This window comes from Cuculus canorus, chromosome 1 (assembly GCF_017976375.1).
Source record: "Cuculus canorus isolate bCucCan1 chromosome 1, bCucCan1.pri, whole genome shotgun sequence".
Lineage (NCBI taxonomy): Eukaryota > Metazoa > Chordata > Aves > Cuculiformes > Cuculidae > Cuculus > Cuculus canorus.
In genome coordinates this window covers 23,019,891-23,034,460 of record NC_071401.1, presented here as the reverse complement: position 1 = coordinate 23,034,460, position 14,570 = coordinate 23,019,891, and the positions used below count along the sequence as shown (strand labels likewise).

General features: G+C 43.9%; 1 protein-coding gene and 1 long non-coding RNA gene across 3 annotated transcripts in view; one reads left to right on the top strand and one right to left on the bottom strand.

Moving 5' to 3' along the window:
* LOC128853593 (uncharacterized) overlaps window positions 1-14,555 on the bottom strand; it is a 40,612-nt gene extending 26,057 nt beyond the window's left edge. The window contains exons 1-3 of one of the 2 annotated variants that reach the window (XR_008452208.1): window positions 14,446-14,555; window positions 10,949-11,031; window positions 5,547-5,611 (exon numbers count right to left, since the gene is read on the bottom strand). This is a non-coding gene — a long non-coding RNA (uncharacterized LOC128853593). The remainder of the gene's footprint in view (window positions 1-5,546; window positions 5,612-10,948; window positions 11,032-14,445) is intronic. The other variant, XR_008452207.1, reaches the window with a different exon arrangement.
* Window positions 14,356-14,570, top strand: part of KATNAL1 (katanin catalytic subunit A1 like 1) — a 45,405-nt gene continuing 45,190 nt past the window's right edge. The window contains exon 1 of the mRNA XM_054079485.1: window positions 14,356-14,459. The gene's annotated coding sequence lies outside the window, so the exon portion shown is untranslated. The remainder of the gene's footprint in view (window positions 14,460-14,570) is intronic.

Below are 14,570 nucleotides of genomic sequence, written 5' to 3'. Positions count from 1 at the left end.
CAGAGTGGAGTTAAGCCTTTTTATTATTTAAATCTGAGTCATGTAAAATTAGTTTACTAGCAAGTAACCCACAAAAATCTAGTATGGAAAGAAATTCCCACATATTGTTTTCCAACATGATGAGAGAATGATCAGATATAAGGATTTGCAAGCAGCACATAATACAAGATGTAATAGAAAGACCAACATTTAATTCAGTCAAAAAGACATGAGAATGTTTCTGTGAGCCTAGGAGTTACTCTCAGATCTTAGTTGTTTGGTGTTCTTTACCTTCAAATTGATACTGGCAGTATAAAAACTTCTTATTTTTCCTCTATCTTACCCATAACCTGAAATACTCATGAAAGAGGAAAGGCAGGTGTAGATAAATGCCAGATAAGCAAAAGCTTTCTGTTCTCAGTCTAGCACAACAGCCAAGGACTTCAGTAAGCATTCTGAAATCATCAATAATATACCAAAACTGAGTGGCTGCAACTCCACCAAGCTTGAGAAGAGCTCTGCATCAAGGGACAAATAGACAAAACAGAGAGTGCGATTGAACAAACCCTCTGTTTCTCACTAGAACCATATTCAGCCATCCTCAGTCAGAGAAGACGACAACCATACACTGCATACACAGTGCAACTCCCATACAAGGACAGGCTGATAGTTGGGCTTGTTCATCCTGGAGAAGAGAAGGCTCTGAGGAGATCTTGTAGCAACATTCCAGTACCTGAAAGGGGCTACAAGAAAGCTGGAGAGGGACTATTCAGAAAGGCTTGTAGTGATAGGATGAGGGGGAATGGATATAAACTGGAAAGAGTCAGATTTAGGCTTGGTATAAGAAAGAATTTCTTCACCATGAGGGTGGTGAGGCACTGGCACAGGTTGCCCAGGGAAGTTGCAGATGCCCCATCCCTGGACATGTTCAAGGCCAGGCTGGATGGGGCCTTGGGCAGCCTGATCTACTGGGATGTCCCTGCCCATGGCAGGGGGGTGGAACTACATGATCTTTAAGGTCCCTTCCAACCCAAACTATTCTATGATTCTACTGCTCTATGATTTTCTCCCTTCATCTTCCTTCTTAAAATCTGTATTTGAAAGCGCTTATATTTCTGTTATAAAATATGGCTTCTGATGATAGTGCATGATCTATGCACATTACAGTAGAGACTTGCTGATCATTTTTTGAGACTCTAATTCTTTAGCACAATACTTGCTTTGGGTGCATTTCATGCTGTGTGCCCAAATCCACAGCCTTAATTAGGCAAAAATGAAGCTGGAAGACACCTCTAGATCTTCTCAAAACAGTTACACCATCCTTTCATTAGAAAAGGTCAGACACAATAGCAGAGACCTGACACACTCTTAACCTGGGACACTCATGAACAAGGAGAGCACACGTCCATGTCAGGGCATGACAATTCACATGGATCCTTTCGTCAGCACAGAGCACGTGTGTAATAGGCACAGTAACTGCAAGGAAACTGTTAACCACACACGGTACACTCACTGTGCAGGGACGTGTCCTGTTGCTGGGATTTCTCATTCCTCATCTAGATTTGATCATTTCTTAAGAACGCAATGGCAGACACAGCTTGGACTGCAGCATGGACTGCAGAACCTTCATTACTAATGGTGACGCATAAGACAGAAAGGATGATCAGGTCTGAAGTTGATCTTGGCAGGCAGCGGTAAGAAAAACTAGGATGCAATTTCAGCCTTATTCAGATCAATGGGAATTTTGCCACTGATGTCAGTGGGACGAAAACTTCGCTCCACATGTCTGCCTGCAATCTGAGAATATGTATTCTGCAAGTCCTGGAGACTCAGTGAAAATGGGACCCCACAGAGTTCATCATAAATTCATTGTTTGAAATAAAACTATGTGGATTCTTTGTGCCCTTTTTAGTTATCTGTAAAACAAGTATGCTAATGCTTTGAGTGCTAAACAATACAAGGTGTGTAGGAAGACATAATATCTTTTATTAGGCCAGCTGATATAGCTGGGGAAAACCAGACAAGCTTTCAGGCTTGTCTGAAATGCTTTGAGATGCTCTGATGAAAGGTGTTCGAGCTGTGCAAGGGATCATTAAATTACATTCTTCGTCTCTCTGGAAATCATTTAGTGATATTTCAAAGGAAAGATGTACAGAAATAACTGATTTCTATTGCAAGTGCTGTCTGGAGCAAAATACCTTCCTTCCTCTCTCTTTATGAACTAATCTAAAGAAAAATATGTTTTAAATTAACATGTTAAGAATAATTTTGTGGTATAATATATAGTCCTGTGAGATGTTCTGTGTTAAGGGTAACTCACAAGATCTGTAAGCTTATTTCAGTATACACAAACAAAATGGCTGGATTTGTTTCATGCTTAGTGGAAATTATGAAGGCATCACTGTAAAGAAATTAGAAAGTGTGGAAGCTCTGTGGAAGTGGTTAATGAAATAAAAAGACATACATGAGTCAAAAACTACATTACACTTGTAAGCACTGTTTAACAAGCCCTCAAATTTTCACTATTGAGCATGGGCATCATGCCTTCAAAAGCTGTGAACCAGTTAGCATCCGCATAAGAGTGACAGAAATAACCACTTAACCCACTCCTGTCCCTGACTTAATCAGAACGGACAGAATGAACTGGGAATGCTCACTCAAAGTTAGCAAGGGGTGACAGAGTAAAACTATTATGGTATTGCAGCTACAAGTGCGGGAAGAAATATCAGTGCCATCATGGAGCCAGTGGACCACTGAGCTTACTGAGGGTCATGAAGGAGTGAGTAGGTGAGGTTCCGGTTTACCTTCTAAATGCAAGCAATGATGAAGGAAGAGTAAGCCTCAGGATCCCAGGGTCACCTTGTCTTACAACCTCCATTGCAATGTGATAGATACGCTGTCCAGGAACAGGCCAAGTCAGCTGCAGGGCTTGGAGAGACCTGTCTCCAGAGGGAGAAAGGCCTTTCTCTTCCCCCTCTTCCAATCTTAACTCCACTTATTCTTTGTCAAAAAGGTTTTACCCTGCATAAATCCTACTAGTACCATTTTACCTGTACTTTAGTTCAGTGTCAAGATACAAACGACATCAAGTATAGAGAAAACTGGACGGGGAATCTTTATATATGTAAAAAGTAATTGCAAAGCAAAGGGGATAAATTGCAGCAAAGGAGATTTACATAAAACCACTAGACAAACTGTCCAGGATTAAGGAAAAATAAGCATTAGTATAGAATGCCTAGAGGAATGCTGAAACTTTCACTACTGGAACATGCCAAAAATGGCTTGAATAAACATCATCAAAAGTTTCACTACTGATGATTGTCCACCGAAGTGAAGAATAGACTCCGAGATTCATTTAAGAAGGGTTACAATGTATAAGCACAGTTTTCTGGATGCATTCTCTTTTCCCCCCAGAAGATACTGTCGGAGATTTTCTGTTTGTTTGAGATGCATTCCTCTGAAAATATTTGTCTAAGACCAGAGGGGCCATTTATCTTCTGAAGTGCCTGTTCCTCTCCACTGATCACAGATGCAGTCACAGATGACTTGCTCGGTGTGTACACCTACTTATCGAATCCATAAAGTCAGATGAGACAATTCCCATCCTTAATGACAAATCGTGTCCTTTCTAATATATTCCTAGATATAGCACTCAAATCTCCATTATTCATTCCAACTATAATTACTCGTGCACGTATGAGGTGGCACCCATAACACATAACCATAATGTTATTTATTGCCCTGCATTAGTAATTTTATCACATTATATTTAGATGCCATATGGTGCAACGAAGAATGCAATGAAGGTTTCCTATGCAATGGTCAGAAAGCTTCCACACAACAATCAATAAAATCTATTCCACTCTTGCATTCCATTCCTACTTAGAGTATCACTAAACTGGTATCTCAGGAAGGAGAATATTTATTTTTAGATCTAAGAGCCAGCCAAAGCTCTGCTGAGTTGCAGGTAGAGCTACTAACTGGGAATGTAAGCAGCTTTATTTCAGCATATGTGGGAAAAACTAAGGTGTTTCTATTATACGGTATTAACCACTTCTGTTTTCAATGTCTGTATACAATTAACGTAAGTGCTCAAATAGTCTGTATGAACCTATGTGTTTACATTGCACTCATTCCACCACAGGACTGAATCTGGACACTTAAGACACATCTACATTATGTCCTATGCTGAGGTCAAGGGGACAAGCCTGAGCACCAGTTGTCCCCTCTGCTTAATTATTAGTTCTTCTCCCTGGGGACCTGTTTAGGTACATCCCATGTATTCAAGATAAGGTACAGATCTTGGGTAGTTCACTCCTGGGATTTCCCCCAGATGTAAATAAGGCCAAGAACATTGTATTGGGCTCCCTCAGACCCATGTTAGTCTTTCAACATTATCCCTGCAGGCGCTGCAGTCTTGGAAATGCAGAGGAAGGACACCACAAAGTGCACATATGTTCCAGGGTACAGGGCCACATAGTGTGGACAGAGTAGTCTGTAGTAGCCTTCAGCACTTTTGGGTGTTGAGCCAGCATGTCCCACAGAACCTTGGAATGGAAAATTGCACCCTCTCTTTTGTAGATACATGCTTTGGAGCCACTTGCAAATAACAGCAAAGGGAGTCTGCCCAGATCAGCCAGCACTGCACAGAACAGTGGTGCTGGAGGCTGCTTTCATAATGGAGAAAGGTCCCAAGGACTGTCTGGGGCGGGGTTGGTATCGCAGCAAAATAGAAATCCAGAATACAAATGACAAAGGTGACCAGGAGTAACAGCACAGGATCACCTTCCCCATCTCGAGAAAACTATAGAATATTGTGCTTTTGGAACCTTTTTTTTTAAAACAACCTTTGTTCTCCTTTTGTAATTATGGAACCCCCAATCTTACATCTTCTTATGCACAAGTACCCTCATCATACATGTACTTCTCCACTGTAAAACGGTGTGAGTTAAGGCTCTGTACTGGTTTTGGCTGGGACAGAGTTAAATTTCTTCAAAGGAACTGATGGAAACAGTTGATAGCACAGGCATGTTTTCATTACTGCTGAACAGTGCTCACACAGAGTCAAGGCCTTTTATGCTTCTCAAAGCACTCCACCAGTGAGTGGGCTGGGGGGGCACAAGAAGCTGGGAGAGGACATAGCTGGGATAGTTGATCCCAACCAACCACAGGGATATTCCAGACCATATGACATCATGCTCAGCATACAATGCTGAGGGAAGATGGTGGAAGGAGGGACGTTTGAAGTGATGGCACTTGTCTTCCAAAGTAACTGCTATGCATGATGGAGCCCTGCTTTCCTGGAGATGGATGAACACCTGCCTGCCAATGAGAAGTACGGAATGAATTCCTTGTTTTGCTTTGCTTGAGTGTGCAGCTTTAGCTGTGCCTGTTACTTTCCTTTTAAGGTGATCGGAAAAATTATTTGAATGAGGAAATGCACTCGAGACAACGGCACATATAGGTTTAGTTCCAGCTTAGCATACAGAAGCTTAGCTTCAGCTATGCTTCATTATGGATTTCAGCTTCTTCCTTACTTGATTCTTTAGGAATGTTTTCATTCTTACCTTCATGGAGAAGGATCAGAAAGAGGTCAGTACTTCGGCTAAAACAACCAATTAGCCAGGTTGAGCTATGGAAAGTCACAGATAAATATAATTAAACAATCTCTTCATAGATTATTAAGAAGCCTACCTGTTGACTAGTGAACTTTAAAAAGATGTTGCACAAAAATTAGTAACTATTAAAATCTATGAACAGTTCTCTCACCTCTCTCTCACCTAGGAACGTTAGGCCTGATGTTCCTAATACGTGCTTGTTTCAAAGGTATACTATTTTAAAACGGGATAGTTAATTCTGTAGCAACATGAAATATATTAAGTGTCAGAGACTGGATAAGTGTCCCAGTGGTGGTCACTAGTGGCACCAAATCTCTCTGAACTGGAATGACTTTTAATAATCAGAAAATTATTTTAGTCCATCTCATGTTTGCAGCTGAGCCTGGGTGGTTTCAGAGGTTGGCATACAAGGAAATTGAACCTAGCTTGTTCTAGTCTGCATTTCTCTGGGGGGCAGGACTCAGCTGGCCAAATGCAGAAACTTCATATTGAATAGGAATATCTCACACAGTTCATATGAAGCACCATCTAAAAGGCCAGATTATCCATTAATTCTGAAAAGAATCTAAGGCAACTAGCTCATGTGCCAATGTCCACAGTCAACCATTCCAGTCAGATAAAGCTGCCTTGTCTGTTGAAATGTTAGCAGCTCTTTGGTGAGCAACTTCTTAAGCTACTCAAACTTGATTACATTTGCTCTATGTTAGTGGTAATGTAATGCTTTTAGGTTTTACAAAATTTAAAATACTTTTTCATGGTACGTGTGCAAATCCTGACAGCTATTTTGTTTAAATTATGACCATTTTCACAGGGATAACAGAGTTATAAAGCTGTATTATCTCTTTCTTACAGCAATGAAAACCATAATAAGCTGCCAAGATATTTGTGAAACTGTAATGATATAAATATCACGTTCTTGAACAGAAGGATGCTTAGATATGAGACTCAACCTCCTTAACTTACATCCCAAAGCTGTATCGATCTTTTTCTCAGTGGCATTCTTGGCAAACAGGTCTCCAAGTTCAACAACTCATTTCTGTTTCTTGCTAAAGCTCATCACTTCCTCAGGTATGCAGTTTTAACTCTTTACAAGGTCATGCAATAAAACAGATCAGACATGTGACCTAGGTTAAAAGTAGTGCCTTCTGTCTCAGGGTCCCTTTTTATCCAGATTATTTCACCAACCCAGTTGACCACATAAACAGCTGTACTAGCACAAGTGACAGAGCAATACATAAAAGCAGAGGGCAAGAACAAGTGTTGAGGGGTGGAGGCCACTTAAATCAGTTTTGTTGCCAAGGAAAAGATGCAAAGAATAGCACAGAACAGCATTCAAAGTTGAAGAGGCTCCTCCAGATGATAATTCAGAGCAGAAGCTTAACTAACATTGTCTGAATTACTTTCTGGAGGAGCCTCTCTTACTCCTTCAACTATGCAAGGCATCTAGGGAGACAAGGCTCCTAATTTAGGCATCTAAGTTAGATGTTTAAATGTAGGCAGTGAATATTCTCCCGAAGAATGTGAATGGAACATTATAATAATTTAAAATATGTTTAACCAAAGCTGTAACACCAATGTCTGTTCTTTTATGAGATACTGTTCTTTGTGCCAATGCCCCTCTACTGACACAACCATGTTTCTCATTTATTAGATAAATGAACAACATTAACAAAACACACATCATCCAAATACAGTCCAAATTTAGAAGTTAAAAAAAGATTCCCAATGTTACACTCAAAATATGAACCAGATTAAGTTGTTCACGTGGAAACCACTGCATGTTCCCTATAGTAATCATGTTAGGGGACCAGAAAGGGAAGAGAGATTCTTCACAACGATCACCAGTGAATCTTATTTAATTTGCTTGCTCTCCTTAAACTTTTTTTTTAAGTTTTCAGTTAGGAACTAAACTAAACTTCTATCTGTCTTTACATCTTGCCATTTACTGCATTGCTCTCACCTACTCAGAACTTTTTTACACATTCAGTGTTGAGGGTTTGAGAAGTCATTGATAAATCAGAGAATCATAGAATCACTAGGTTGGAAGGGACCCACTGGGTCATAGAGTCCAACCATTCCTAACACTACCTAAACCATGCCCCTCAGCACCTCATGCACCCATCCCTTAAACACCTCCAGGGATGGTGACTCAACCACCTCCCTGCGCAGCCTGCCAGTGCCCAACGACCCTTTTCGTGAAAAATTTTTTCATGATGTCCAGCCCGAGCCTCCCCTGGCAGAGCTTCAGGCCATTCCCCCTTGTCCTGTCCCCTGTCACTTGGGAGAAAAGGCCAGCTCCCTCCTCTCCACAACCTCCTTTCAGGTGGTTGAAGAGAGCAATAAGTTCTCCCCTCAGCCTCCTCTTCTCCAGGCTAAACAACCCCAGCTCTCTCAGCTGCTCCTCGTAATACTTATTCTCCAGCCCCCTCCCGAACTTTGTTGCTCTTCTCTGGACACACCCCAGAGCCTCAACATCCTTCTTGTGGTGAGGGGCCCAGAACTGAACACAGTACTCAAGGTGCGGTCTCACCAGTGCCGAGTACAGAGGGAGAATAACCCTGCTGGACATGCCATTTCTGATAGAAGCCAAGATGCCATTGTCCTTCTTGGCCACTTGGGCACACTGCTGGCTCATGTTCAGTTGGCTGTCAACCAACACCCCCAGATCCTTCTCCTCTAGGCAGCTTTCTAGCCAGACTTCTCCTAGTCTGTAGCACTGCATAGGGTTGTTGTGCCCCAAGTGCAGTACCTGGCATTTGGCCTTGTTAAACCTCATGCCATTGGTCTCAGCCCAGCAGTCCAGCCTGTTCAGGTCCCTTTGCAGAGACTCCCTACTCTCCAGCAGATCCACGCGTCCACCCAGCTCAGTGTCATCTGCAAACTTGCTAAGGGTGCACTCAATGCCTTCATCCAGGTCATTGATAAAGACATTGAACAGGGCTGGACCCAGTACCGAGCCCTGAGGAACTCCACTTGTGACTGGCCTCCAGCTGGAGTTAACTCCATTGACCACCACTCTCTGGGCCCGGCCATCCAACCAGTTTTCAACCCAGGAGAGTGTGCGCCTGTCCAGGCCAGAGGCTGACAGTTTCTGAAGCAGAATGCTGTGAGAAACTGTGTCAAAGGCTTTACTGAAGTCCAAGAAGACTACATCCACAGCCTTTTCCCTATCCAGTAGTCGAGTCACTTTGTCATAGAAGGCAATCAGGTTAGCTTGGCAAGACCTGCCTTTCATGAACCCGTGTTGATTGGGCCTGATTACCCGGTTCTCTTGCATGTGCTTCATGATAGCACTCAAGATCACCTGTTCCATGACTTTCCCCTGCACTGAGGTCAGACTGACAGGCCTGTAGTTCCCTGGATCCTCCCTGCAACCCTTCTTGTAGATGGGCACAACATCAGCCAGCCTCCAGTGACAGAAGCTGCTCTTCCATGCAGATGCATGGCTTCTGGTGTGCTAACCTTCTGCCTCGCTCAATCTTGTTACCTAGGCACACACCAGAACTACTGTTTTAGTGCATCTTTCTCCAACATAACCACCACCTTTGCCATTGATCACAGCGCTATTCAAAGGACTGTTTGAGACACTCCTGGAAAGGACTACGAGTACACTAAAGAATGTTCTTTAAATATAGCTATCTTCTGTTCTGGATGAATGTGTTTACAGGAGAGGATTATTAAAGCCAATTCATCTTCTAATAGATCACACTGCAAAGCTGGAACTAACGCCCAAGAAATCAAAAATGCTGGGCAACCATTAATATGTATTAGACTGTGCTTTGTTCTGTTCTAGTGGTTTGGGCATCTAAACAGTATGTAAAAAAAAAGTTGCCCAACAGCTCCCTTATTTGAAACTGCCACTTTTAAGTCAGAAAAATATCTACAGGGGAAGGAGAATAACGTATACCGGCATAACTTAAAATTAATGGCTGTGCCTGAGTTAACAGGCTTAATACATGCAACTGTTTGTTTCAGATTATTAAAGCCAAGCATTCTATGGTTTTGTACCCATTTCCACTTAACCCTCACCACTTCAATAAAACAGGTACATATAGGTCACACATGGTATTGCAACTGTGAACAGAAGTAGCTGCTGCAAGTAGCACTGAGCATGAAGCTGTTGGTTATTTTATGCATGCAGACTGGGCTGCTCGTCGCCAGATGACATCTTTAACAGCTAAGTTCTGCCTACCTTGTGCTCAGCAGGGGCATCAGCTAAATCCATTGTTTCTACCATGCTACTTATTATGAAACTAAAAGGAATTCAGTTACTGTTAGGACCCCTACTCTCTCGCAAAGGTAGTTGAAATTGGCCAATGAGGTTCAAATTACTGCAGTAAGACAGGCAGCGTGCAACTCCAGAAGCACTGCATCTTTAGCAAACCAGACTAAAATGCACACCCTACCATGAAAGTGTTTTTTGCTTAACTATGCATCATAGGAGGTTTCTTGCTAGTTGTAAACCCTAGCAGACAGATTAAGGGAACTCTGCCACTTGATACTGTCTGGTGTTGAGATCCTGTGAATAAACATTTCTTTCCCTTTCTCGGTTCTCATTTAACAGCTGCTGACACATAGCTACCTGGGCCTGACTCTACTTTCTCTGTGATTTCTGTCCAAGTCTTCAATATCTTCTTTTTCTTTTTTTTTTTTTTTGCATACTGTAAACTACTTTCTTATTCCTTCTCCAAAGACTAATGCTCTTACACATGCAAAATGCTTCTACATATTAAGTACACACAGAAAAGAAACACAATACTGTAGTTCTTGTTAAGTCTTCTAATTTCTGTCCAAAGACTTGAAGCAGAAGAACTGGGGTTTAACTGTTTTTCCCAACCTACCATGGGCTTTCTTCAATCCACCTCAAACACTTGTCTTCTTTTCTACCTGTATCTTCCATTAATCTGGCACTGGCTTGTGCTTCATAACTTTAATCAACCTAGTCATAACTGGCATGACAGCTTTCTCTCTCTATGGCTCTAATGATGCAACAAACACATTAGATGGGACTAACCTCACCTGCATTTAGGCATCTACAGTGCAAACATATTTATATTGATCAACCAAGTCTTCTAGAAGCACTGGAAAAAAATAAACACATTCAGGGTACAGTCCACCTTGGTCAAAGCAGGAATTGTATCTATCTCTCTCTCTACCATGAAAAAACTTAGAGAAAAGCTAACTCAGGGCAAAGGTCCACAAGACAGATGTCCACATTTGACCAGATAAGCACAAACACCTGTGTCCATTCCTATGCTCATTTTCTGGCTTAACTGAAATCCCCCTTGAAAATCAACTGCTTTCCCTTGAACCGTTCTCTATTAAGCAATCCACAACATTTTGAGACATACCTTGTGTGTAAGATGTTGACTAAACCCTTCTACATTGCTACTCCATCACAATTTCTCAAGGTTCATACTCTTGAGGTTCTTTCCTAGGAGAGAAATTGGTTATCTGTTATGCTGACAAATACCATACCATAAAAATACCTAAGCAAAAGAACAGTTACCATGTGTGTATGAAAATTAACAGTGTGTCCACTGATGCCTTTATTAAGTTGTGCATAACTTCCCTTGGAAGGTTAATGCCCATGAATATGCAATATGCATCTTCTTTTCTGTATTGCTTCCCTATTGTTTTTCACCTTCCATTATCCCACCATTTCTAAACACAGCCTGTAAGACCTTTGGTAAAGAGTTACGCTTGCATGTGAGCTTTAAAGATTATTATGAAGGAATAATAATTCCTGTAGTCTAGTTAAATATAATTGCAAGGAGAAGAGAAGACAAAAGCAAAGAGCAGTTCGTAATTCATAGGCATCTTGTATGTTTTCAACCTCCTCTTGCAGAACTTTGAGTGTGGGAGGAGGTTAAAAATGAAGCTTGCTGTGACTTTGTGCTAAAAGCCCGTGCCAGCCATCCCAGTTTGACACAGTCTACGGAATTTATGTAATGATAACCAAATCAATTCAGAAACCAGTTTTGTTAATCTGACACAGACCCTAAGAGTGGATAGCTTTAAACTCTGCAATTACTCTAGTCGAAGAGACACTTTGGAAACAAACCAAATGTTCACAGCAAAATAGTTACATTAATTTATATCAGCTTCTGATTGAACTGACTACAGTGAATCAGAGAGACGGGGCACACAATCAGCTCTGCTGGCAGATTTGCAGATTGCTGGAAAATGGCATAAGTCTCTTGGGTCTGGCCCTGAGTAATGCTCTCCTCCACTGCCACAGCTGGAGCCCGCCTAACTGCAGCCACTGACACTCACCAACACCACGTTATCCAGAACTGCTAGGTTTATAGCCTTTTTTAAAAAGTAGAGGATGTAAACTGTGAGAATATACTCATAGTAGGACAAGTTTCAGTGGCTTCAAGTGTCATACCCCTCCCAGCCATTTCTCACCTTTTGCTTGCCTGAGATTACTGCCTAACAGCAGAGTCCCAGCTGCTTCAACACAAGGTCCAAAAAATTAGCTTAAATGGCTATTTCAATGTCATATTTTGTATTAAAATGGATTAGAAATACTAATGGTTTCCAATCGGGGGACTGTTGTGGAGGCAGGAACCTTCAGTAAGGAGGCAGAATAGATGGCCAGGGAAGCGGCATTTTCTCCATCACTCCATCCACATTTGCTGGAATTTGTCTGACCGTGGCAATAGGAAAGGCTATGAAATTTCACACTCATGGCTACTATTCTTTGGCTTATTAAGAAGTTTGTGAACTTCTGATTGTCTGGCTGGACTAGATGACCTCCTGAGGTCCCTTCCAACTCGAATTATCCTATGATCCTTATATATACATAGTGTGCAGGGCTAGGAACCTGGAGAGATGGTTTTCTTTGGGCTCACTCAGTCTCTTAGCAGTTCTTGGCAAACGGTGTAGATCAATGCTTACCAAACTTTGGGCCAACTAGGGTGACACTGGTACTGCTCTGGTGTTGAGCAACTACTTTTACAAGGGATATCACTGGTAGTGTGGGTACCCTCTGCCACTGTGAAGCAGCCCCACTCAACTCAAGCATTAAAAAAAAAAAAGGAGGGGAAAAGAAACCCCAGATCAAACAGAGATTATGACTAAATAACTGACCTTCTCTGTGTCACAGTTTCTTAGCTTGGCGATATGATCCTCAGATCAGGCAGTTAATGTGTTGCCTAATGTGATAAGAGGTATACAGTCTTGTGGGAAGGGATACTGTGGCAGTGCTGGGAGCAGGCTACTTATGATCCGCTTTCCCTAAGAAGAATCAAGCTCTGTAAAGCCTGCACAGCATCTTATGCTTTTGGGTATCTGAAAAAACAGCAGGAATGTCATGGGCAGGCAAGTTTGAAGAAATCTGGGAAAAGGGAAGCCAGAGTTGCAGCTGTTATGAATTCATCACGATTTTGGCCCCAGTTCTAAAATACTCACAAAGGCATAAAAATCTCCACACGATTTTGAGGGAAGCAAGATCTGCAGATATACAAGTGACACATTCACACATGCTGTATTGTTTAAAAGGCATACTGAGCTTTTCGTTTCAATCCCTGCTTTTTCACTTGTGTCAGTTAACATATTTGAGAACCTTATTGTGCAGTACCTCATGCTGCTACCTTAAGGTAACTACAGTTGACATTTTATAGACAAATCACGTGTCGTTAACGAGAGCGATCACAAGATCATCATCAGAGGGACATTCAGAGTTGCCACAAGGCAGTTCCAGCAGCAAGGAGTCACTGCAGTGGCGCAGCTGCACGCAGAAATGCAGCTCAGACCCGCTGGGATCTCCACGGGCAGCTCTTGCCTCCGTGTCTCTGCAGGGCCAGCTTGTTCAGAAAAGTGACCCAGCTGAACTCTGGCCATTTTTTGGAGGGGCGTAACCGGTTTTCCACCGAATCAGAGCCCAGGCTTGCCTTGCCAGATGGTAATACAAGTGTTAGTGCTGTGTATGTAACAAACAGGAAAGCGTAGCCATGATCAGAGAGGAAGGCAGGACTGCCCCTTTTGGTGGCAATGCAGACACGGGCTGGCTTGCATTAACTGTGAAACGGCACCCTCAGAGGTTTTATGGCCGTATTGCTCCCCTTGCGGGAATCAGGCTGTTCGGAAACGCTGAGAAACATCCACCCTCATCAGAAGACACGGACTGGGTGGCGCTGCCCGTGATCACCTGGCATCATTTTGCTCCCAGGAACAGGGAAATCCCCGAATCTGTTATTTCAGTGCTACAGAAACGTAATGAAACCCTCCAGCAAAGACGGAGGCGAGTCCCGTTCTGCGCTGCTCAGCCGCACTTTCTCCCTTCCCTCGCCAGTCCCGTGGGAACAGAAGGCGTCTGTGTTCGGACCGCGCTCATCCCTAAACCCCGAGCACAGAGCACGGGACGCCGTGGCGCTCGGCTCCTGCACGGACACCCTCCTCCCTCCGCAAGGGCCTGCGCAGCCCCAGAGGACGAGGCTCTACGCCTGCATCCACCCGGGATGCTAAACGGGGTCGTTCTTCCCAGGGCCGCCCAAACGCGGGCCGAGCAGGGACAGGCGGCGCCCGCAGTCCCCCCAGCACTGTCCTTTGTGTGCAGCTCGCCGGCAACCCCACCCTTTCCCCCTTTTCTCCCTCCCTCCCTCGCAGGGCAAGGCCGGGGGCGCTCGGGCGCGGCGCCTCGGGGCGGGTACCGGGATGCCGGCTCCGCCCCGCCGTCGCGATGGCAACCGCTCGGAGCTGCCGCCATGGCAACCGCGCGCCGCCGCCTGCGCGCTCCCCCTCCTCCGCCCCCCCCGCCCCCCTGCTTCCCTCCTCCCCGGGTCTGGCGGAGCAGAAGGGCTGCACCCCCCTCCCCGAGCCGCTCCCGCCCGCGGACACGCACCCCGGCTCTCCCAGGTAATGGCAGGGCCCGGACACGGCGCTGCCCGGTGCTCGGAGCCCTCGGCCGCCCTCCCGCCGCTCCGGTCCCGCCGCGCTGCGGGAGGGGCGGATGAGGCGGGGGGACAA